The sequence below is a fragment of the Octodon degus genome, unplaced genomic scaffold (assembly GCF_000260255.1).
Source record: "Octodon degus isolate 3935 unplaced genomic scaffold, OctDeg1.0 scaffold00004, whole genome shotgun sequence".
Classification (NCBI taxonomy): domain Eukaryota; kingdom Metazoa; phylum Chordata; class Mammalia; order Rodentia; family Octodontidae; genus Octodon; species Octodon degus.
The window spans coordinates 26,438,344-26,462,484 of NW_004524580.1; the positions used below are offsets into that span (position 1 = coordinate 26,438,344).

At 40.9% G+C, this 24,141-nt stretch overlaps 1 pseudogene; it reads left to right on the top strand.

Moving 5' to 3' along the window:
• Positions 1-21,910: 21,910 nt before the first annotated feature.
• Positions 21,911-22,929, top strand: LOC101585097 (annotated as a pseudogene).
• Positions 22,930-24,141: the final 1,212 nt, after the last annotated feature.

Sequence of the window (24,141 nt, forward strand, 5' to 3'; positions counted from 1 at the left end):
AAAAATTAGAAGATGAATTCCCCAGACCTTGGACATCTACAGTGAGGAAATTCCTCAAGCCAACAGGCTAGAACAGGTAAAAGTATTTATGGTAGCTGGCTCACTCAAAGAAAGAAAAGATGGCAACCTGGATAGAGAATCTATTTTTAAAGCTGGTGACCACCATCTAAACCAGATCAACCAGAGCTTTGTGGCAGGAAAGATTAAAATGTCCCTTGGATACCACACCTACTCTTTCTCTGGTCTTCTCATAGCTGTCAGTGACCAGGTGCAGATCAAGATTCTTGGTGTGTGTGTGTGTGTGTGTGTGTGTGTGTGTGTGTGTGTTTTCTAGCTTGGCCCACTTCCCTACTCCTCTGTTTTCTCTGACTCTTTGCCATTTTTCTATGAATTCCTCGATGGCTTCCAGTCTACTCTCCAGGATCCGGAAGAGATTCTTCCTAAGGCTTTCTTCTTCAGAGAACCAAGAAAGGGAGCAAGACATGTAGATGAGGTAGTGTCTCAGATGTTTGCCCATATGCAACTGTTCACCACGCAATAAGCACTGGGCAAGGGGAAATAATACTCATGTTATGACAATAACGCTTTGTAGAGGTTTAACTCAATCTGTACATTTTACCCTCTTTGGAGTCTCGATTGGTATTTTATAAAATTTTATTTACTTTAAATAGTAGCAAGATGCAATATTTCACATATAAGAGGGGTAAATTCTGCCCAATTCAGATAACCAAGCATCGGCCAGTATGTGCAAAGGTGGCAGCTCTTGTACACAGAGCTTCTTATTGGAAGCGCTGGAACCTCGGAGGGCAATTAGTCCTGCAGCTGCACTCTTAGCATCACCCTAGAGAGACACATGTGACTGGCCTCTTGTGGGAGTGCTATTTGTCATGGTAAAACACCGGAAATGACCTAAGTATCCATCAGTATCAGAATGGTCAAACAAATTCCAACACATCTATGCTCTGACCACAACAAACAGAAGTCTCCATACCATGGGAGAAGATTGCTCTTGTGACCTCCAAGAATTCATAAAATTTTTAATTTCTTTTTGCTTTTGTTTTTGCTTTTGCTGTTGGCTTTCCAGTGTATTCTCAATAGTTTTGAATGGTTCCTGGTCCCTAGCAGCACCTAGTAAATATTTGTTGAATAAATGGGAGATACATTTCAAAAGTGTGCTACAGACACTATGATACTTCTTTTTGTGATTTTTTACTATTAAAAATAAAGCATATAAGTGTGTTTTTTTGATGAGTTGATGGGTATGCTAATATTTAGAAAATGTTTAGGAAATATTAATGCTTAGTACAATGTTTAAAAGAAGACAAAGTAAGAATTCACTGGTAGCAGATAGAGAGAGGCAACACAGACTTTGGCTTTAACAGTAATGTGTTAATTCGTACAAGAAGAATATTCACATATTACTTAGCTAATAAAAAATTAATTTAAAAAATTTTAAATGCATGATTAAAACTATAGTGCTTATTCCTGAGGGGGAGGAAAGCAATTAGGCCAGTATTCTTTAATTTTCCCTTGTCTAGAAAGAGGATGGATCCCAGAACTTGGAAGCAGCTCCTCTGCAGAGACAGGGGTATAGCAGGCTCTGAGACCAAGCAAACTATTGCAGGAAAATCAGGATAAGCATTCTAGGAATTTCTCTTAGGAAAAAATAATGAGGAAAGATAAAGAAGAAAAGACAACAAAACAAGGATGCCTGACATTACTGAGTTACCAGCAGATAAATGGTTTGGGAATCAGAGCTCAGTTCGAAGTTTGGTTTTGAAAACCCTGAGCTTGAAATGATTGTGAAATGTCCATTTGGGAGCACCTGGTAGGCAAGGGTGTGGTGACTATTTGGATTATCAACTTGATTAGATTTTTAAAATGCCCAGAAAATTAGTAAAACACACTTGTGGGAGTGCCTGTGAGGCTGCTTCTAAACATGATCAGCATCTGGAACAGCTAATTGAGGAGCAAAGACCTGTTCTGATTGTAGGCAGCACCATCCAATAAACAGGAGGCCAGGATAAAACAAAAGAAAAAGGAGGAAGCCTGCTATCGCCAGCTCTCTCTGTTTCTGTCTGTCTGCCTGCCTGTCTGCCTGTCTGTCTGTCTGTCTGTCTGTCTGTTTGTCTGTCTCCCTCTTTCCTCCTTCCTTCCTTCCCTCCTTCCCTCCCTCCCTCCCCTCTTTCTCTCTCTGATGGCCACAAGGCACAAGGTAAGCAGATCTTCTCCATCACACCTTCCCATATGATGTTTCCACCTTGCCAAGGGCCTAAAGCAATGGAGTCAGCTGACCATAGGCTGAAACCAAGAGTCAAAATAGTGCCTTTCTTATTTGAATTGTTATTCTAAGCTATTTTGCCATAGCAGTGCAAAGCTGACTAACACACAACTGGCTATTTGTGGAAACAGAGCACTAGTGATGCTGATTTGGAAATTATTTTCACAGGGTGGGCAATGAGGCAGTGAAACTCAAATGAGTTCTGCACTGGAGAGAGTATGGGAGCAGAAGGGGGGCAGGAATCTATCAGGCCTACAGCCTCAGCTGGTCAGGGAGATGCTCCAGTATGTGGGTGCTTGCCTGCCAATCAATATCTGTTGTGTCACTCAAAATGTCACACACTCAGAGAATAATGTCAACTTCTGAACTTGGACAAATATTAGTCAACAGGAAGCATCTATTAATAAATCCATTAACAATATCCCTGATTATATATCTGTTGTCAATTGCAATCAAGTGCCTGGTTGAAGAGGTCATTAATTATATTATCTCTGCCTGCAAAAGCTACAGCTTATGTGAGATGGACCAATTTTATATCTCCTAGATGGGACCTCTTTTCTCTTTGCATAGTACAAGACTAGTTGTATGGTAGCACCAGGGTAGATTATTCACAGGTAAGGACCAAATCATTACTTCCGATCCATAATTTTAGAATCATGATTTCTCAAAAGGAGTACTAGGTCAATGTTCAAATCTCTCCTGAAAGGTGAAGCCCCTTCTAGTAAAGACCTTGAATTCAGTTAAATGCACACAACTTCCATGAGAATAACATCAGAGAAGAGACACCAACTTTGGAGTCTCCCCAAGTAGAGTCAAATCAAATCAATGCAGCTCTTTGAACCTGTCTCTCTAGCCTCTAGTTGCTTCACATCTGTTAAATGGGGTGATAACATTTGTTGCAGAGTTGTTGCCAAAATAAAATAAATGCATTCTGAGAAACTTAGTACTTAGCAAGACAGACACTATCCCAAAATAAATTTAAAAAGAGCAGGAGATATATTTCAGTGCATAGACCATAAATTCAATTCCCAGTACCACAGAGAAGAAAGGAGAGAAGGAACGGAAAGGAAAGGAAAGGGTAAGGCAGGGCAAACAGGCCCAAAGGCAGGAAGGGAAGGAATGAGGGAAGAAAGATGGAAGGAATAAAAAACCTAAGGAAGGAAAGTTAAAATCAAAACTAAAGGAAACTGCACATGTAGACAGACCACATGACATATAACAATGTAGAAAAATAACAGTTCTCCTTTCTCCTGTCCACTCTATGAAGGGACAAAAGCAAATGATCCCTGAAGGACAGGAGTGATAGAGAGATATCCTGCCTCATCAACAGATTTGCTTCACCATATAAATTCACACAACTGTAAATGCTGACTTTGCTGATAACTGAAGCCTGTAGACATAGTTGTCAAGATCTGGACCTTACACATAACCAAAGACTGGCCCAGCTAAGAAAGAAATGTCTTGGCCTGAGCAGTTGAGATGGAAGCCTAGCAAGTGGAAGACTTCTTCCTGGAAACAGACAACCCCAAAGCTGGTACCATTTCATGCTGGAACAAGAACACACCGAACTTTTCCTTGTGCTCTTCCTCCACGACTGGGCTGGCTGGGAGCAGAACAGATTTAGGGAGGTGAGAGAAGCAACAAAGGCAACAGTGAGAGAGGGGTAGAGAAACAAAAGCTGAGGGCAGAATGACCCAAACAGCCAGGTGAACTTTCATGCTGTATTTGCACCCCTGGGTGCTAGTGGACCCCATCACTGTAGAGCATTGGAAATAAATTGAAGATAGAAAGGACTACCTTCTCTTTATTGTGTCTTCTCCATTATCACCCAACTACAGCATGAAACACACTTAGTTACCCACATGCACGATCTCAGAACCACCTTAGTCTGTCCTCAAGCCTTCATTAGATGTCATTAGATTATTCTTAGGCAAGTATAGGGTGATATGCCAGTGAGATTTGATGATGACATTGATGTTACAAGAAAGGCCTCAGGAGCAGCCCAAATGCCACAGTCCAATCTTTCCTGTGCTTCTTTAGATATGCTACTTAATTTTTCTGTACCTTAGTCTCCTCATCTGTAAAACAGTAGATTTGAATAATATTAATACCTACTCTATTAGTAGTACCTGTGTTATGGGTTTATTTGGAGGATTAAGTAATTGGAAAGAAACAAAGCTCTTAGAAAAGTAGATTCTACTAATGCGATAGCATAGATGAGGTACATAGAGATTAGCAATATCATTTATTATTATCATTGCTGTTATTAGTAGCAGTTTGTTATCATGTGATTGTGAGAGAACATGAGGCTATCAGGGCCAGTCAGAAAGCTCAGCAGACTAAAGTGCCTGCTTAGGAAGAGCTCAGTGGGTGGGGTTCGATCCCCTGCGTGCTGTGCCGGCCCCTCCTCTGGGGCACGCTGAGACAGCTATTGAGAACGGGCATGGTAGCGCACACCTGTAATCCCAGCGCTTTGGAGGGGCTGAAAGCAGGAGAATCACTACGAGTCTCATCTATGTAGTGAAACTCTGTAGACCCTGTACTAAATACAAAAATAAAATAAAATAAAATAAATAAAAAATGAACATGAGGCTATCTAACTTTTGCATCATTTTCAGTATTTCTCATCAATTACTTCATGATCTGACTGAATTCTGATTTAAGCCACATTTTAGAATATTATTGAATATGTATATATTATTTGCATATGACTTTTAGTAATGCTGATAGAGCATACCGTAGCAGCCACATGTCTGTGATTTTCTTGAATAACCCAAATCTTTTCTTTTTTCATGAAAGGCCTTGATTTGTTAAATGCATAACTAAATTGGATTTAATTTTGTATCCCTGCAAGATTTCCAAATATGTAATTTTACAAATCAAGCACAAATCTTTCGGTCCTGACTTTTCATTCTGAAAATGATTATAATGAGTATGTGTAATTTTTAAAGAATAGGTTCTAATGATTTCCTTGTTGGTAACAACACATCTAAGAATTACAAAAAAAAAAAAAAATGTAGTGAGGGCTTTTGACCTGCAGATTCACTTTGTCGCTAAGGAAAATGGTTTGCACCTTGGTCCACAGAGTGCTTGATACAGGGAATAAGCAATTAGAGAACAACCTTTCTGAGTCACACTAATGACCACAAGACCTGACCAACACATGATCTGCTGACTTGTGCTTGTTAGAGAGAATGTGGAGAGGTAAGCTAGAAAACAAACAGGCTATTTTGTGCATTAAAAATATGAGAAATACATCTCAGTGTTATTTGTACGTGTTTATTTTCCAATTTAGGCTATTCATGCCAAAGGCATGCAGAAATCCAAAGCCTTTTTAAAACAAAGTAAATGTTGTCATCCTTACTATTAATTAGAATGTGGAAGGACTCACGAAAGGAGAATGAATTGGCTATCTCTCAACATAAAAATACTAGAAGCTGCTTTTTAGGTTCTGAATGAGGAGACTTGGACTGTCCGTTCCTGGCTCTGCTGCAGACCAGCTGAATGGCTTGAGGCGAATCGCACAGTCATCCTGAAGACTGCACTGGAAGACTACTGAAATCCACTAACGCCTAGCACACTATGAACACTAGAAGACTGCTCAGCTTTGTTTTAGCAAGAGCAAAGAAAAGAAGACTGGTTCTGGGAACAGGTCCTTGCCTTTGGCTTCAAAATATAATACTTAACTGCTTTACTCTGTTTAAATGGCAATTCTCTCCCTAAATAGCCTATCTGGATAGGGTAAAAGAGATGACAGCCCCTTACAGGCTGTAGAAATCCCTACTGTGCCCTCTTAGAATGAACTCTTCAGTACAAGAGCTATGCCTTTAGGGTCCATCTGATTCAAAACTCCACACATAGTTCCAACTTGGGAATCTCTGCCAGGGGTTACAAAGTTGTAGTGTTTACAAACACTGAAAAAAATAGATTCATAAATACTTCCACCTTGTGTCATACTAGGGTAAATATTCCTGCAGCAGGACAGAACACCTTTGAGAGTTTGAAAAAAAGAGAGCAGCTCTGGATTCTTGAAAAGCCCCCAAAAGAAGAAGTTTGGATTCAGGCTACATTCCCAAACTGGGCTGAATTTAGAGAAGTTCAAATTGCAAGGCAGCCACTGCAGGGGTAAGTGTTGCTATGGTAAAAGGAGACATACAAAAGAAGGAGACATGGTGGACTAAACAGTGCCCACCCCAAAGATACATCCAAGTCATAAAGTCTGATACTTCTGAAAATAACCTTAAGGAAAAAGAGCTTTGCAGATACATTTAAGTCAAAGACCTCAAGATAAAACCACCTTAAGGTTAGGGTGTGCTCGAATCCAGTGACAAGTATCTTTAGACAGAAAGGAAAAACACACAGGAGTGAGGAAGAAGGTCTTGAAGTGGTGGAGGCAGAGACTAGAATGATGCACCTTCAGCCAAGGAGCATGAAGAGCCACCAGCAACAGAAGAGGCATGGAAGCTTCTAGAACCTTCAGAGAGATCACATTTATGCCAACTGCCTGACTTTGGACTTACAGTCTCCATGGTTGTGACAGAATAAATTTCTGACATTTTGTGAAACTCTGTGGTAATTTGTTGCAGCAGTCCAGGGAAAACAATAGAAGTAAAATTCTCTCTCTCTCTCTCTCTCTCTCTCTCTCTCTCTCTCTCTCTCTCTCTCTCTCTGATGGGTGAAGATAGAGAAAAGAAGGTGAGGAAATAATGGAAGAATAAGACCTCAGGTATCTATGGTGAAGCAGATTCTTTGACTAGGAATGGACAAACAAAGGCATTTGAGCATCCTAAAAATACCAAGACCGGGTAGCACCGGCTGTGGTAAGACAGATTTTTCATGGAAAAAAACCTGGAGACAGGAAACTATTTAAAAAGTGCAAGGAGAAGGCACAAGGAATCAAAGCAGGAGTGACAGGATTGAGGCTTGGCAGATGTTGATCTGAGGATTCTGTGATCAGCTGAACAGCTTAGAGAGCAGAGGGTAGAACACCAAGCAATGCTCATGGAGGATCCAGTCTTAGCCTTTTAATCAAAAGAAGCCAGTTAATGAGTCCATTAATTTGTAAGACAGGAAAAGAGAGAGAACCTGCAGTGTGTTAAAGGAAGCTGGAGACGAGAATAGGAGGTAGTACTTAACCGTGTGGACAAGTCAAACGGGCTTAAAAAGCAGTTGGTGATTAAATGGTTGCTGCTGCTATTTGAAAGCCCACTACCCATCAAATGCCAGACAGGAAATATAAATTATAAGGAAGTGGGTAAGGGAAAAGTTTATAAGAAGCATGGCATATTCTTTCAGAATCATTTTTAGTAAAAGAGAATAATGTGTAAGGCTTAAATTGAAGTAAAGAAGTGTGAAAAAAATGGCCTTCAGACTTGATCAGGCTTCAGCATGCTAACATGCTAGCTCCTGAGAGCCCCTGCTAACCTGCAAATGACATGGGAAATACTCATTCAATAGTACATGTAACATTTGCCAGCTGAGCTAATTGTCACTCAAAAAGAGCTATCATTCAAGAAGGATGCCTGGGGAACTGAAATATTGCACGAGTCTGCATTTACCAGGAAGGAGATCAGGGTAAAACCAACTTATGCTTTAGTGGGGTGTACAGCTAGGGGCCAGGGAGGAGAGGGTGGCATAAAAATACAGGAACACCAGAGGTGGGAGGTAGGGGGTGGGGAGCAAAACAAACCCACCGAATGACAGCTTTGCCCTCTTTGCTGTTCTGCCTAGAGACATCCTTTGCCTGCGGGTTCTCCAGTCACTCACTGATTTGTTCCGGTAATTATCTAGCAAGTATCCTCTAAAGAGAATTCGAGGAATGGGTAATAACCTGAAAGCACACAGTGCCACTGATTTCTGGGCCTTTTCATATGCTCAAGAGTATTTTTCGAGAGTTATAGAAAAAGTGCAAGACAATCGCTGCCAGTTCAAGATTTTATGTAAAGAGCCTTGCAGATCATCAGAAATAGAAAATTTCTAAACGGGAGCGACCAGAGGTCATGCGGCCCTATTCGCTCACAGCGCAGGTCATTAGGCAACAAGGATACTGCAGAACAAGTCCTCAGCACCTCATTTTCTCCGGTTTTTTGCTATCTTAAATATCAGGGCCACCATGGCACAATTCATCAAAGGTTATTTGTTTCAGAACTATCAATGCACTTGTAGAGAACCACAAATAAGGGTAGATGTCTGACTCTCTCTTCTTTCTATCCCAGGGACTTTGCCAAAACCCACAAAGACTGGTAGGAACTTGCAATAATTTTAAAATATGTTGGGAGTTAAGTTTAATTGTGGTAGTACATTCAGCTTGGAAAACACAAGATGAAAGCACATTCCTGGGCATGGGTAGGCAAGTAGGCCACAGAGGAACTTGGAGGCCTTGGAGTCTACCTCTAGACCTTCAGCACTTCTGCTCTGCAGCTGTTCTCCTGTTATGCTTGAAGCCACCATGAACTAAGCATGTGTATTCTGCTGAGCTTTTCTACCATATTCCTGCCTTGGGACTCTGTTCATGAACTGAACTCCTGAAATCATAACTAATGCTAAACCTCACTTTCTTCCTTTAAGTTGTGGGTGTTGGGTATTGTGTTCCAGTGACAAGAAAGCTAGCCAACTCAAGATGTTTTCCTCAAATTCAACTTCCATATTTAGTAGCTAGGGATTACATAGAGTGAGGAGGGTTGGAAAAGTAGATCTCCATTTTGTAGGAAATTAGACAATACATAATGATAATTCCCTGAGGTGCCAGGGATATAGCGCAGCAGCATGAGTTCCTGGCTGGCAAGTGCAAGGTCCTAAGATTAATCCCTGGTACCATAAAATAATGAGATGATGTTGATGATATTGATGATGATGATGATGATGATGATGATGATGATGATGATGATGATGATGATGATGATATCATGGTGATGATTCCCTGAGTTGATATAAATTGTGAATCAAGAGCACAGAGTGAGTGACCACTTATGAAATTGGGGACTTTGTAGAATAAAGAGTGTTCTCAGTTTTCTGAGGGCTCACTGAAGAAATCATCAAGTTAAACGTAAAGATCCCATACAGGTAAGTCCTGAACAAAGAGAGAAAGAAAGGACACACTGTTTGGCCTAATTTCAAAAGTCAGAAATCTCCATTTACTCAACAAATACTTCCTACCATGAGGCAGACACAAAACTCTCAAGGCAATGAACTCATCACAGGACAAGAAGGAGAAAAAATTGAGCCCTTGCTCTGATGGTGAATTGTTCTTAATGTGACTTTTGATGATGTTCCTTGAATAAGGAAAAAAATCTCAAGTTTCTGAAGTGAAGAAATGGAAGGGCTGTGACAGAGAGTATAGAACAGAGACAATGCTCTGGAGTAAACAGTAGTCCAGCATCCCTCCACTAGAAGGGCAGGTCAGTAAGGAATCTGGTTATCTAGTTGTCCCCATCCTGCGTACTACCAGAACATCTGATAGATAACGTGTGATTTTTCTCTTACACTATCTCTTCTCTATTTTGCTGATGCAACCCAAATTTCCTCTAGAAATGCCATTCCTCCTAACTCAAGACAGATTTCCATTACTATGGGTATAATCATCCAGAACACCCATCTGCCTGACCTCTGCCCCCCATGATGGCAATAACCAGAGTCCTCAATGGAGGACTATTCAAGCTTGATTTTCTATTAAAGCTCAAGTTCCCCTTGGCTAGAAGAAGAGCTTCTCCATGTGGTAAAGAGAAATATGTCCTCAATGAAGACATTGTTGGAGCACTTGGACCCAGCATTAGCTGAGGCAAAGATCCATCTCTACACTTTACATTACTTGAAGCTTGGCTGCTTAGAAAAAATGTCTGTTATTTACAACTGCACAGATCCTATCTAATACAAATACAAACGTGCACTTATGAAAAATAATTAAGACATTGGAGCAAACTGAAGTCACAGAGTCCTGTTTCCAAGCCAGCCATGCGGTAAGCCTTTTGAAGGAAGCTCTCTTTGATTCATAGATTCAAACTTCTCCACTCCCAGAAGCCCTGTTCAATATCAAGCTCTTCTGTTTATTTTCATAATGGCAATGACATTTGTTAGGATTTTTCCCATTATAAACGTAACTTATTTTCATCATAGAAGATTTTGAAAAATTTTAATATATTCCCATAACCCAGAGAGAAACACTATCCAACATTCTAACATGCTTCCAGCCTTTTAAGTGTTAGAAATACATTCTTTAACTACTCTCCCCCAGCTTCCTGTTGTCTATAACATGAACACTTTGCCAGGTTATCCAGTATGTGTATGCAGCACAATTCTAATGAAGGATAATATTTCATTAGATGTTCCAGGATGTGTTTGTGGCAATGTATGTAATATTATAAATATTATTAAATCTATATAAAACTCCAGCATTAAAAAAATCTTAGAAACATAATTGCTTGTCAAAAAGTAAGCAACTTTTGTGCTTTTTGTTCTTTTGAGGGGTTTTTTTGTAGTTTAGTACAGGATGTACAGGGTCTCTATGTAGATCAGACTCATAGTGATCCTCCTGTGTTCAGCCTCCCCAGAGCTGGGATTACAGGTGCATGCCACCACACCCAGTCTCAATCACCATCTCAGAACTCCCTGGGGATGGTCCAGCATGGCACACCTGGGACCAAACCCCAGCCACTGCATCTGCCTCAGCAGGTACTTTAGCCCACTGAGCCATTTGGCTGGCCCTAAGACTTTTGATACATGGTAATGAATTTGTAAAAGATATCCAAAGAAGTCCTTTTCCCCCAATCTTACACCATTAGAAAGAACATTCATTAATAAGCTGAATTTCTACTGTAGCAACTTTAGAGCACATGTTAGTTTCCTATTCTTGTGGGAATAAGTTGTCATGAACCTAGCAGTTTTCACCCACTCACTATCTTACTATATGCTGGCTCAGAAGTCCCACAAGCATGGCAGAGAATCCTGCTTGGGATCTCACCAGGCCTGGACTTTCATCTGGAAGCTCTGGAGATTTCCAGGCTAGTTCCAGGCTTCACTGTGTTGTTGGAACAGTTTAACTCCTTTTCAGAGTCCATGTGGCCAATCCTCCACTTTCAACCCAACAAATATGTGTCAAGTCCTTGTCACACTTAGCATGACTCTGACGTCTCCCTCCAACACATCCCTTAGACTCCAAGAAAATTCTTTGCTGGACTCACATGATTAAATTGGACCCATACAGATATGCAGAGTAACCTACCTATTTCAAGGCCTTGTCTTTAGCCTTATCTGCAGGGTCTCTTTAATCAAAAGCAGCAATATACCATATTCACAGATCCCATGGATTATCGTTTCTTTTAGGAGGTCCGCCCTGCCTTAACAAAGCCTAAAACAATCACACCTTAGTAAAAAGCTACCATGTAGTCCCCTAACTAAAGACCCTTCATCCCAAAGCCATATTGGGAATGACCACTTCAAGCCTATGACGCATGTAGTGAGGAAATTTGTTCTCTTCATAGTTACTGCTCACACCTCAGCAAGTTCCTCATTGGGCTGAAGGATTGTCCTGTGAAACTTTCCAACATACCTTGTCACCAGGAAACATTGTCTCTGAATTCCTCAGGGACAGGCTCCCTTTCAAATTTATATGCGGTGCTGTATGATTATAATAAACTACACTGTGTCATGAGTTCAGACTGTTACCAATAAAAAAGAAAGTAAAAACAAAAATTATTTCACATACAAATATAGGTTAGTGAATGATAATGTTTCCCCATGTACAGGTGCTCACACACAGATAAATGTCTTTATACTCACTCAATTGTGTTTTTCCCCTCGTATCTAACTCATTTGTTCCATACGAGTTTTCTGCAAAGATTTTCTTCTCTATGGCTAATTTTGAAGGAAAAAGTGTGAGAGTTTTCAGCAAAAGCAGTTTCCATGGTTACACTGAAGTCTTACTAAAAATAGTACATGATGTAATCAGCAAAACTTCAGCTACTAAAGTAACTAAACAAAATAGATCTGCATTACTGTATGAAGTTTGTTCTGTCATTCAAGCTGGGTCTACGACACACAAAGAGAATAGCCAGTGAGTTATTTTTATTGCCCCAAGACTTGAGCTCCTCAAAGACTTTTGTGGGCAGTTCACAAGCTATAGCAGCTCAGACATTATTTCTAGTGCTGTGTGGAGAAGAGGGAGAAAGAGAGAAGAGGTGAGAATGGAGGGAAAAGAGGGAAATGCTGACCTCATCTTGAGGTAAACATTGTTTTCTTCATGTTTCCCTTTCCCCATGAGGTACCATCTCCTTTTAAATCACTACCAAGTTATCATGTGAGAGGAAAGAAAAAGTCTTACTCTAATGCACTTCGTCTACACCCTCTGAATTCCACCGCTAGCTACCTACTCCATCGTCCTCATTTTGTCTTATAGGCTTTCTTTTCTTGACTGATTGATTCAAGGTTTGGTACCAGAAGGAACTACAAGAGGGAGAACCATTCATTTTATTATTTCTCTCCCATTATTGCTGCTGGCTCTTTCATATAATGAAAGAAAAGTGCAGACACCTGAGATTAAAACAGCTTCCCTTTTGCGTCTGGAGTTCTTTGTCCTCATTGTGTTTGAACTGTCACTGGGCACAGCTGGGTCTCTATTTCCAATATCCTCTCTCCACACTTCATATAATTACAAAAGAGAATCAAGAATGGCAGTCCCACCTGCTTCCAAGGCCATACTCCCCCCAAATGGCAAACAGCGGAAGCTGGAAGTCAAAGAGGTGGTCCCTCGGATCACCCGTCCCCTCTCAAGCCCCATGCTCACAGACATCTTCTGTCTGACCACCGTGCCAGCTCCAGCCCCTGAGACTACTTATTTGTTATTTCTGCCACTTTATAATCCTCCAAGCCCTTCCCTCTCTCCACTACGTACAGCTGTTCACAGCAGCGCTCTCCAAACAAAATTTAATCTCAGAACCAAGTTCTTTGTTCTTGTTCCCCATCTAAAAAAAAAAAAAATACCCAGAAATATTCCTAATTAGGTTTCTTTTTTTTTGGAGTCAAAATAACAGTGCCTGTTTCTTGTCAGCTTGGGGACTCAGGAAACCCTCTCAGGAGAGAAGAATCATTTTTATTTGGAGTTCCTAGTACTGGGAAAAGAAAGCTGGAGAGATCTTCAGGATACCATAGATACTGCATATGTTAGCAATTTCTTACATGTGTTTCCCTGTCAGAGACATAGTTAATAATCAGAAGACTACAGCAATTTCAACAACTTATGAATTCATGCTAGACTGGACTAACATACGAAGTCCCCTACAGCTTCACATTTGGGGGAAATAGCTGTATCACAGGGGCTCTGTGCTCATCTGTGGATTTGTTCACTGGTAAGTTTAGTAGCTGTCAGGAAGCGGAGCCTTATTGGAGCAGTGGGGCTCCTGGGTGCATGACCTGGAAGAACACATCCTTGTCCTGGCTCCTCCACCACCACCACCCCTCCCTTCCTCCTGACCACCATGGGGTGAACGATGCCCCTCCAGGGTACCAGTTCTATCCTGGAGCAAGCCAACCCCTGGAAATGGTGAGCCAAAAAATGGTGTTTTGGCTCCAACAACCATGAGCCTTGAGGTTGTGTGTGGTGGGAATTATGTCTCCACAATGGGAGAGGGATAAGAACAGCCTCTCAGAGGATGTCTCTCAAAAGAAAACAATCATCTTATTTAGAGTCCAAAGAACTGGAGAGAGAGGGTTGGCAATAGTTATAGAATGCCACAGCCATTGCACATGTTGGAAATTTCTTAAATGAGTTCTTCTGTCAGAGACATATTAACAACCATAGCACAAGAATTATTTAAAAGCCTATGGATTGTTGCTAGCCTGCACCAGCTTACCATGCTCCTTTTAAAACAGTGTCTCCTTAAGTAGAGCGCATGAAGCTAATGTGTTTAAACAGCTTTATGTAACATACTTTTAAGATGCATTTGTTCCTCATTACCTTCTATGGAACACTAATTCATGAATAGAGTCTTTGAGGTGGTACCACATCTAGCTCAGGAACTCCCTAAATAATGTACACAAGTGGTATCATTCCAACAGAAAATATATGTGGTGAGAAGGAGATGTGGTGAGTGGAATGTACTCATTTTCTACCATTTGTTTATTTACTTAGCTATTTGAATGGCAGCCTTTAGTAAAGGGCTCTCCTCTTGAACCTAATTTAAAAATCCATTTTAAAGAGAGATGGAGGTGAGCAGAAGACAGAAATGAAGGGGAGGCTGAAGGCCAAAGTTACCCAGAGACAGTACTCCAGATGGGTGGATAGGAAGATGGAAAGAGCTTTTTCCTAGGGGACATGTTTGTACTGAGAGCAGGTACTCAGCAGAAAATGCCCCCAACAGGCATTGTACCAGACAGCACTGCTGAGCAATGGCCCCAGCAACTGATCTCCATCCCTCTGCCCCAGCCCACCTCATTCATTGCAGGGAGAGATTCGGCCCTGGATGGTATAATGTGGACACCACGAGGAGTCTCAGCTACTCTTCTCTTCCAGTTGATCCAGGCCGTGAAGAATCCCAAAAGGAGCTGAGCAGCATGCAGTGGGAGGAGAGTGAGGCCAGATCATTATTACCCTGACTTTGAATACAGGATCTTCTGGGACAAAAGCAATCACTTGCCCTCGCCTTAATCTCTACAAACCTAGATGTCTGTCCTGACTGAAAGCTAGTAGCCCTGATTATTGTCCTATCTCTGTGGTTCACGCACCCTTCCCACTACTTTGTAAAAAATATCCTCTTCAAAATATTTTCATTAGGCTAAAAGATCTGTTTCTTTCTTCTGCTCTGATACGAAAATCTTAGAATATGAGCCCTTGGCCATCTCATTTATAGGGGTGACCTTTCTAAGAGGTGGGCACAGAGGGCTTCAGGGCAGAGTCACATGGGGTGACCTGCATTCGATCTTGAAAGACTAATGGTAATGAACAAAACCTGAAAATAAGCAGAGAAGGAGAAGAGAGGTGGGAAAATGAATAAAATTGGGACTGGATATGAAATGCATACAGGTGGTTAAAGGACACAGCCAAATGAACTAGGTCATCCAGATAAAATGATATAAAAATACTACTTTGTGAATGATTTGTTATCAAGATTAAGCCCAGCTACTCATCTTCCACTATTGTTTGTCTTTTTCTGAGATAGATATATCCCATATGTTCCTCCTTAAAAATGAGTCCAGTGCTTTGGAACACCCTGACACAGGGCTGCTGCTACTGGTCATGATGATGGTGATCATGTCATGGCGGACCCTAGCTGTCAACTGTTACTCAAAGTGCTCAGCTAAACACTTTGCATTCCTTTGCCCTCCCCAAAGTCCCCTGAAACAGGCAATGCTGTGGGCCCCGTCTTTAGGACAGCAGAGCTGAGAAAGACTGCAGGTTAGAGCATGGAGGGGAAGAACCAAAATGGCAGCCTAGAGCACCTGGAACCAGTTGCTCAAGCTGACAACTTTAAGCATATTCTTTAAAAAACAAGAAAGGCTTTTGTGCTGAGCTACAGCCCCATCTCTTTTCTATTCTGTTTTTAATATTAGACAGGGTCTCACTCACTAAGTTTCTCTAAGTTGCACATCTTGGGCTCCAGCTTGCAACCCTCCTGCTACAGCCTCCCAGAGTGTTGGGCTCACAGCTATGCACCACCATGCCTGCTTAAACATATTTTTCATGTATTTGGTTGTTGCAGGATCTCACTCCACACCTCGGACTCGTGGTGATCCTCCTGCTTTCAGCCTCCCCAGTGCTGGGATTATAGGTATGCCCCACTACGCCCCCAGACTCTAGCCAGCTCAGCCCACCCTGGGAGTGGAGCTGGCATGGCATGTGGTGCCACGGAATGACCCACAGTCTCTGTGCTTGCCTAAGAAGGCGCTCTAGACCACTGAGCTATGTCACCGGCCCCAGCATATTCTGGATTCTTGTCTTTCTTCTGTGTCCTCTGCTATCCCTCAAGGTAGCTCCTGTCTCTCACCTGACACATCTCAACCTCCATGCCTCAGCCCTGCTGGCCAAGGCACCATTACTTTCTAACTGACTCGCTGCAGGAGTCTCTTAACTGATCTTCATGCTTCCATCCTGATCCTCTCAAAGGTGTTTAACTACCAGAAGCAGAGTGCCCTCTTCAAAACGCAAATTACACCCAGGGTCCCTTTGACTGGAATTACTCTGTCTCACAGGGTCAGTTCCATGGCTTTCAGACCATGACGAGCCTGCTGCTGCTGCTGCCTGGCTCTCCTTTCTCCCATATCTTGATCTCACTCATTCCATTTCACTCCAGATGTGCTAGTGTTAAGGCCATGTCGCCAAAACTCCATGCACTTGCCTTTCCTTCTACCTGTGCAGTCCTTGTCCCTTGAGATTCCTCACTTCATGCAGACTTTAGTTCAGCAATCATCTTCCTAGAGAAGCCTCCCTAGCCACCATCATAAGTCTCTGGACGGTCCATCAAATAGGCTTGCCTCCTGTCTTGAGGGATTCGTAGTCTGTTGAGAATGACAGTTAAAATCCAAACAGTGTTGAGATGAGTATTCATTAAGACAGAACCCTGTGAGAACATTCTAAGAAAAGGAATGCAGCATCCATTTGGTTCTATGATTTCTCCTGGGTTTTCTAAGAAATACATTGGTATCATCTTTGATATCCCTTCAAATAGTTCTATTAAATTTCCATTGCACATTGTTGGCTCATGTTTGGTACCCTGTTAGATAAGGGTAGATCTTCTTGTTTTGCGGCTTTAATGGGCATGTCCACTGTGTTTTGCTTTTAAATGGGCTATTTTGAATTATCTAGAAAGGTAGTATATCTGTTTTTAATTTTCAAAAGTTTGGATTAGAAATGGCTCTGAAATCCTGTCAAGTATAACTTTAGGGCATCTGCTAGGCTTTTCCTGCTGTGTTGGTGACACACATTAATAGATTTTCTGACATTAAACCATCTCTGTGCTTCTGGAATTAGTTATATTCACTTTTTGAAAAAAAAGATGTACTGAGTTTTTTCATTTTATGTGGACTTTTATAGGCTTAAAATAGTTGCTCTACTAATAATAAAGACTCACTTTGTTCTCAAAATTTGAAATAACATGCAAACTTATATTTAAAGAAATTCACCAAAACTTGAGCTTTAAAAGCGGAGTCTCAGTGTATCGTAAACTGCTTATGCTTTCTTCACACTGCAGCACCACTGTTGCTGCAGACAGACACCGCCATCTTTTGTGGGTGTCCTGCAGAGTCATGCACCTCGTTGGCACCAGCCCTGCTTCTGTGAGGACTACTGAGCCTTCCAGCCAGGCGCTCTGTGTGTGGCAGTGTTGGCTTTCAAAGCTGTGTTCACGTCTCAGTAATTTCAGGGTGGAAAGTAAACCTGGTCAAGAGAAACTGGAGATAAGCTGAATTACTACCAAATAAAATCAAAGAAAAAGTCTATTTCAGTGGCTGTAGCCTTGCACTGTCCAGCAGTCAACCTTCCTAGGAATCACGAGCCCTTGAGCATGACCGCCGGCTGGTGTTGCAGGATTTGGCTTATTCGTCTTAATGTTTATAGAACTTTACATTTTCACAAGAGCAGAGAAAAGTTTCTGGCTGTTGTACAAATTGTAACATTGGGATTTTGCTAGCTCCACAAAGTAAATGGAATGCCTGAATGCATTGTTCTGTGTACTAAGCAGTTATTGCATGGGGGTGGTTTGTTCCATGAAATACTGAAAGATTGTGCTTACAAAACTTTTAAGTTTAGAGCACTGTTTGGAAATAATTTCTTGATAATTGTCAGCTTCTTTCATGACTTAGCCATTTCTTAAATGTAAACAACTTTAAGATTTTCTGTTGTCAAATGCATTTCTCATTTTCTTACTAAATTTAAGTATATAATTTATATTCTTCTACTAGAATGTTTATCTTGCTGAAATTTAATAATTTTGTTTGTTAATAGAAAAAAAACTTGCCATACAATCCCTGAATGCCAACACCCTCTCCCCTCTCTCCTCACCTGCCTTATTTGGGGGCTGCTTTCTACCACCTGACATGTGGTCACAGATGCATTTATCAGTTGCTTGTACATCACTTCCATTGACGTGGAGCTCCTGAGGGTTGGGTCTTGCTAACTTCTCTTCTGTCTCCTCAGAACCCAGAACCATGTGTCTTCTATATATGTGTCCATAGTGTTGGAGTAACTCACGGCTGGAAGGAAAAAGCTGAGGAGAGAAAGGGAAAAGAGGGAGGGAGAAAAGGAGGGAAGGAGGGAGGGAGGGAGAGAGGGAGGGAGGGAGGGAGAAAAGGGGGGACAGAGAAAGGGATGATGGTACTTATTGTGGTGAGCAGAATTATTCACCAACAAGAGTAGCTACATCATATTTCATGCATCTGGTTACTGTGTTACAATAAAATTGAGATTGTAAATAAGACAATTTTAAACATGGTAACTCATCCTAGAATACCTAGAGGGGCCAGTGTAATCACAAAGGTACCTAAAAGTAGAAAAGAGAAGAAATAGAAAAGGAAGTCAGAGTGATGTGAAGCAAAGGGAAAGGATTTGAGCTACTGTTGGCCTTGAAAAATGGAGTCCTGCCCATGTTGAAAGTGACAAGGAAATCATTTCTCCCTACTCGAGAAGGAGCGTAGCTCTGTCTACAGCTTGACTCTAGGCAATATGACCCATGTTGGACTTAGCCTCCAAGACTTGTAAGAATAAAAATTTGTGTTGCGTTAAGCCACTAATTGTGTGTGATGTGTGTAGGGTGTGTGTGTGTGTGTGTGTGTGTGTGTGTGTGTGTGTGTGTGTGTGGTGCTGGGGATGAGATCCAGAGGTGCTCTGTCAGTGAGCTACACCCTCAGCCCTTTTTACATTTTACTTTGTATTGAAACAGTTCTCTTTCATTGCCCAGTCTAGCCTCAAACTTGCAAACTTAATTTTTTGAAACAGGATCTCCCCATGCAGTTCAGGCAGGCCTTAAGCTCACTATGTAGCTCAGCCTGCCTTGAACTCATAGCAGTCCTCCCACCTCAGCCTCCTGAATTCTGAAATCATAGGCATGCACCATAATGCCTGGCTGCAATCGTTTTGCCTCAGTCTAGGTTGTGATGATTTGTTACAGTAGCAACAGAAAGCTAAAACACGTTGTACACTCACATTCTAGGCTATAGGGACTCTCCCACCTTTCCCAGTTACTATCTTAGTGATTCGAGATTACTCCTTTCAATATAAATATATAACTAAGATTTAGCTCTTACAAATTGTACCGTTATAAACATGAGTACACATATATTGCTGCAGAATGATGTTTTTAATTCTTCTGGGAAGATACCCAGAAGGGAAATACCTGGGTCAAATGGAACCTCTAATCCTAGTTTTTTTATAAATCTTGGCACTGATTTACACAGTGATTCTTTAAACCTAAACTCCCACAAACTGTGGAAAAGGGTTACTTTTCCCCCACAGCCTTGCTAGTATTTGTTATTGCTTGTTTGCTTTTAATTTATGTGTTTGGTACAAGGTCTCTCTATACAGTTCAGACTCATGATGATACTCCTGCTTTAGCCTCCCCAGAGCTGGGATTACAGGAATGAGCCACCATGCCCAGTCCCGTTGGCCAGCTCAGAGTGCCTGGGGTGGGGCCAGCACAGCAAGCAATACTGAGGATTGAACCCGGTCCTTGCACTTTCCAGGTAGGTGTTTAGACTGCTGAGCTATCTTCTGGGCTTTGCCATTTTTTCTACACAGAGGTGGAATCTCTCTTGTTTTAACTTGCAATTTTTGGATGACCAATGATGTTGAACATCTTTTTAAATATCTATTTGCCATTTTACTTCTTAATCTGAGATATGTGTGTTCATCTCACATGTCAGGTTTTTTATTGGGTCTTTGAATTTTGGGGGCCCAATATTTTAAATTCTTTATATGTTCTAGATAGAAGTCCTCTGTCTAAGGGAAAGTTAGGTGAAATTTTTTCTAGTTTTTAAGGCTTCTTTTCACTCTGTTGGTGATTTCTTTTGATGTTATCAAAACATCTTAATAAGATGAGATCCCAATTCTTCCTTCTTTGAAGGATTTCCCATGCAGTTTGGTTCAGTATTTCTGTTATAATGTTTAGATTTTTGATCCATTTTGACTTTAGTTTAGTGCATGGTGATCAAGTATCCTAGTTTTAGTCCTTGACATGCAGAAAGCCAGGTTTTCCAACACCACTAACTAAAGAGGCTTTCTCCTAGTGAACATGTTTAGACCCTTTGTCAAAGATAAGGTGGGTAAGTGTGGTGGTAGGTTACTGCACGTTCTAATCTGTTCCATAATCCTCAGGTCTGTTATTTTGCCAGTACCATGCTGGATTTTTTTCATCACAGTAGCTTTGTAATATAATTTCAAGTCAGAGATTATTGCACCTCTTGCCTTTATTGCCCAGGATTGCCTTTGCCATTCCAGGTCTCATTCTTCTAGGAATTTTTCTCTAGATCTGTGAGGTATGCTAAAAAATATATGGTATTTTTATACAATGGAGTATTACTTAGCTATAAAGAAAGATAAACTCAAGGGTTTTGTAGATGAATGGATGCAACTAGCCATCATATCCATAAGTGAAATAAATCAGACTCTTGTGTGTAAACGTCAAATTGCCTCCTTAGTGTAAGAAACTAAAAGAGTAAATAAGGTTCAAAAGGTACAATAAACATTGTGAAAGGAAAAGAAACTGCTGAAAAGGAAAAAAACAACTAGGATGGGGGAAAGCAGGAAAGAAATAGCTAAATATAGCAGCTAAGATAACTATACTACTAACTTCTACTAATTACACTGCTAATTTCATGAAAGGAGCAGCTAGTGTTTATATTGTTTGATCAATCTTACATGCCTATATCTGGTAATCTGAGCAACTACTTTGAAGATAACAATATGCAATATCATAACCATTGTTAATTTCCTATCGTAGTGTTTGAAATTCTGTATTATTTTCATTATTTTTATTATCTTTAACATAAATAAGTAACTCTATTTCTCTCTTTCCTAACATATAGAGGCCCACTCACCATTTCCTATATGTTCTATTTAAATATTATAACCATGTTTTAATGCACAATAGGGCAGTTAAATGAAAACTGCATGTGCTGTTTCCCAGATATGTAATGTTGGACACATTAACCTTGTACACTTCAATTTTATCATCTGAAAAATGTGTTTTATAATACTAGTTAACTTTCCCAGACATTTAGAAGTAGTTAACGAATGTTCAATAAACATTAGCTACTTCTATTTTTAATGCATCCAACAGGAGAGAACAGTAAAGTCTGGCTTGCTCCTTAAAACTCAAATATAGATTCTACACCGACTTACATAATTTCAGAGACCGCCTTAAGTTTTCTGCAGGTGCTAGCTTTCTTGTGTTTTCAAGAATGATTTTAACGCTATTACCAAAGATTTAAATTTAACACTACACTATCGTCCAAGGGCAAAGGACAAAGATATATGAAGAAATAGATACCCTCACAACCTTTTGACTTCTTTTTTACTTGTAAGCTATCTTTTGCACTTCTATATTGCTCAAATTTTTGTAAATAAATTGTTGGTGTCCCAGCTGCTGCCTCTGAGTCCAGATCTGAGAAGTGCACACCCCAATCCCTGCCCCACATGCAATGCTGGTTCCTTTTGGTTCTAAGTCCAAGATGGCCAGTCTTAAGGATCAGCTGATTATGAATCTCCTTAAGGAGGAACAGGTGCCCCAGAATAAGATCACGGTTTTCAGGGGTTGTGCTGTTGGCATGGCCTATGCCAGCAGTACCTTAATGAAGGACTTGGCAGATGAACTTGCTCTTGTTGATGTCACGGAAGACAAATTGAAGGAAGAGAGGATGGATCTCCAACATGGCAGCCTTTTCCTCAGGACACCAAAAATTGTCTCTGGCAAAGACTATAATGTAACCGCAAACTCCAAGCTGGTTATTATGACCGCTGGAGCACATCAGCAAGAGGGAGAGAGCTGTCCTAATTTGGTGCAGTGTAATGTGAACATCTTCAAGTTCATCATTCCTAATGTTGTAAAGTATAGTCCCAATTGCAAGTTGCTTCTTGTGTCCAACCCAGTGGATATCTCGATCTATGTGCCTTGGAAGATAAGTGGCTTTCCCAAAAACCATGTTATCAGTAGTGGTTGCAACCTAGATTCAGTTCAGTTCCACTACCTGATGAGAGAAAGGCTGGGCGTGCACCCACTGAGCTGCCATAGCTGGATCCTTGGGGAGCACAGAGATCCTAGTGTGCCTGAGTGTGGAGTGGCATGAATGTTGCTGGTGTTGCCCTGAAGAATCTGCACCCTGAGTTAGGAACTGATGGAGATAAGGAACATTGGAAAGAGGTTCACAAACAGGTAGTTGACAGCACTAATGAAGTGATCAAACTAAAAGGCTGCACGTCCGGGGCCATTGGACTGTTGGTGGCAGATTTGGTAGAAAGTGTAATGAAGAATCTTAGGAGGGTGCATCTAATTTCTACCATTATTAAGGGGATCTATGGAATCAAGAATGATGTCTTCCTTAGTGTCCCTTGGGTTCTGGGACAGAATGGGATCCCTGATGTTGTGAAGGTGACTCTGACTCCTGAGGAAGAGGCACATTTGAGGAAGAGTGTAGATACCCTGTGGTCAATCCAGAAGAAACTGCAGTTTTAAATTCTTCCAGTGTCACCACGTCACTCTCTAGGCTACATGAGGGTTTAATTGGAGTTGTGCCAGTTGTCCTTTTTATCTGGTGTGTGATTGAATCAGCACTATTAAAATGGCTTGGGGAAAGCATCAGTTTCCAAAGTTAGAAGTAGAAATGGTTCACAAAACCCCACAGCTCTGTACTGATGCCGGATGCTGCTGCACTTGTAGTCCTAGTTAGTGTGAAGTAGCCCAGCACCTCTGAGACACCTCGCTGCCCAGGCTCCAGTTACTCTTCAAACAGATGTGTGTAACTCTGTTACACAGCTTCACCCACCAAGCCCTGTCTAACCTTTCCCCAGTTGGCCACAGCCTGGGATCCGGTGTACAAATTGAATACTGCATGTCTTGTGCATCACTGTTTTAAAGGATGTGTGTGTGTGTGTGTGTGTGTGTGTGTGTGTGTGTGCATTGCCATATAATGTAAAAAGATCTACCTGTAAATAGTGCAACCCAGTATCATACCAACTACAATACAAAATAAACCTTAAACAGTGGATACCATTAAAAATAAATAGATAAATAAAATAAATTGTATAACAGCTTAGGTTTAATGATCTTATCCATTATAGGGAATTTGAGGCTGTACATACATAGCTTCATTATTCTCTTTTTCCCATTACCCTCCCCTTCTTTCAACCCCTCTTCCCATCTTATTTACAAAAGCTTTGTTTCTATGTTTGTCTTTATTTTCTCCTTTTCCTCTCTTTTGTTTCACCCTTCAACCTCCCTAGTTCCCCTTCCCACTTGAAGATTTTTTTTCCTTTTTCATGGTATCTATTCTAGATTTTGGTCCTTATTTACACTTTCCATTTCTCACATCACAAAAACAATACAATATTTACATGAGTATTTCCAATTTATTTCACTTAAGAGTATGATCTCAAAATAGCAACAAAATTATTTTTTTTTCAGAACCGAGGATTGAACTCAGATCCTTGTGCTTGTCAGGCAAACACTTATTCTACTGAGCCATCTCCCAGGACCCCAACAAAATTATTTTTTACAATTGTGTTTAACATTAAAATTACAAAGCTGTGTTCTTATTTTGAACAAAAAGTGTTTAGCTTCAGTGATAAAAATGTATCAATAGTCTCTTAACTTTCTTTGGAGTTTATTTGTTGCAAAGATACAACCAAGTCACAGTGAAAGATCTTATCCTCCTCAGGACATAAGAGA